Below are 1,850 nucleotides of genomic sequence, written 5' to 3'. Positions count from 1 at the left end.
GAAAGCCGTGAATACCAGTAGAAAAAGGTCTTATATAGTGCTGAAATATGCGCCCCCTAAGGTTAGAAGGCACATGAAAAATGACTGGGAAGGATTGCCTCCTCGAAGGAGAGTCAACTGTAATGACATAGACCTTCACCTTTCTGGACCTTCAACTGCTGATGGGGCATGACTCAAAATGAGAAGAAGCCACAGCAAATATCATTAAAAATTAGAACGTTAGAAGACAGGACTAGGGTCATGGTAGTGAGGGGTGAGGAAGCCTCAAGGAACCAGAGGAATATAGTGTTTCATTGGTGCTATACTGCGCCCTGGTTGACTCATCCCTTCCTTGTGACCCTCCTGTGAGGGGATGTCCCATTGTCGACAGATAGGTTTGGGGTCTCTGCTCCGACCCCCCTCATGTTAATTTCTAATCTATATGGCAGTTATCAATTCTTGAGACAATTTTCATGACATAAATTGTAAGTCCCCCCAGCTCCTCACTTCTCCCCCTACAAGAGACAGAGGGTCTACAGAGAGGTCACCAGTAGAAGAAATGTACAGAGAGCGAACATCAAATCCAAAGAAGTACTCCGTGGTTGAATTCTAACCAATCAGAGCCTTCGCTTACATTTAGGGCAAGGAGCAACATTCCTGTGACAACACATTCATTCTTTAATTAAACAAAACAAAAACCCAAACCATGACATTTTCAAAATAGAAACAGCATTGAGTAGAGCATCAAGCATTAAAAGGGAAAATTCAGTCTTTTCATTCATAAAATGAAGGGGATAAAGTCTTTCAAAATCCAAAGGCAAAAATTCTACCGGATTTAGATCATTGAAATAAAATGGCTTACAATGCATCTAATAGCTTCAAAGACAGGATCTTCAAGACTCGAGGTGCACATTCAGACCCGTGGACACACACGACTTGGCACATGCACGCCGTGGACAGAACGATCCAGGAAGCAGCGGCCTCCAGGGCTGCGGAGCTCCTGGTGCCCTTGGCGAAGCCTCCCTTTGGGTCCGTGTCCTGCCCCCCTTCACATGGGCGCTTCCGGCTTCTGCATCTGGTGGATTTGCTTCTGCAGCTGATCCCTGTCCAGCTTCATCTTGGCTTCAAGAACGTGCCTGAGGGAACTTATGCTTTCATAGATGGCTACAAACCCTTTAAGATGAGAAAATGTTGAGAGTCACTGTTTTGATGCCTGTTACCTGCTTCCATTGACACCAATGTTCACCCAGGTTGGTGCGTTTCTTCCAGGTGGGCTTGTTGCTTGTCTGCTAGATGGTCACTTTTTAACTTCAAGTCTTTAAGACCCCAGACGCCATCTCTTCACCACGTTTGCTTATGCGCCCATTTCATCTTCAGCGATCACGAAGGGAGGGTGGGCATCCCAGAAAGCCAGGTTGTTAGAACAAAGTCTTTGTGCGTTGAGGCAGGGCTTGAGCAGAGGCCCAAAGTCTGCCCACGTCCTCCATGTATTGCCATATAGATTATATGTACGTAGGCTAAAACCTCTATTTTTATGAAGTAATATATTTACATATGTACACACCTATGTTTTTACCTCTCTCCATAGCTTTGCTTCCTAGATCTCTCCTCTGTTTCCTTTTACCTTCCTTCTGCCCCACCATCACCTTCAACCTTCTTCAGCCTCTTAATAATTCCTCTCAGCTAGATTGCTGTTGCTCCAACACCCCTGGGATCTCTACGGCCTCCTTGTTATTGATTTTAATTCCCTAGTTGTTCCTCTGTCTCTGGTGTTGTTTGCTCACTGCTCCCGTCCCCTGCCTCCTCCTCCCCTGAAATCCCTCCTTAACTGTCAGTTCCATTGCTTGCTCCTCAAGCTTGCTTCCCATGCC

The sequence above is a fragment of the Echinops telfairi genome, unplaced genomic scaffold (assembly GCF_000313985.2).
Source record: "Echinops telfairi isolate 266 unplaced genomic scaffold, ASM31398v2 ScPeMD7_8;HRSCAF=38, whole genome shotgun sequence".
Lineage (NCBI taxonomy): Eukaryota > Metazoa > Chordata > Mammalia > Afrosoricida > Tenrecidae > Echinops > Echinops telfairi.
The sequence above is the reverse complement of the archived record's forward strand: the minus strand, read 5'-3'. Positions refer to the sequence as shown.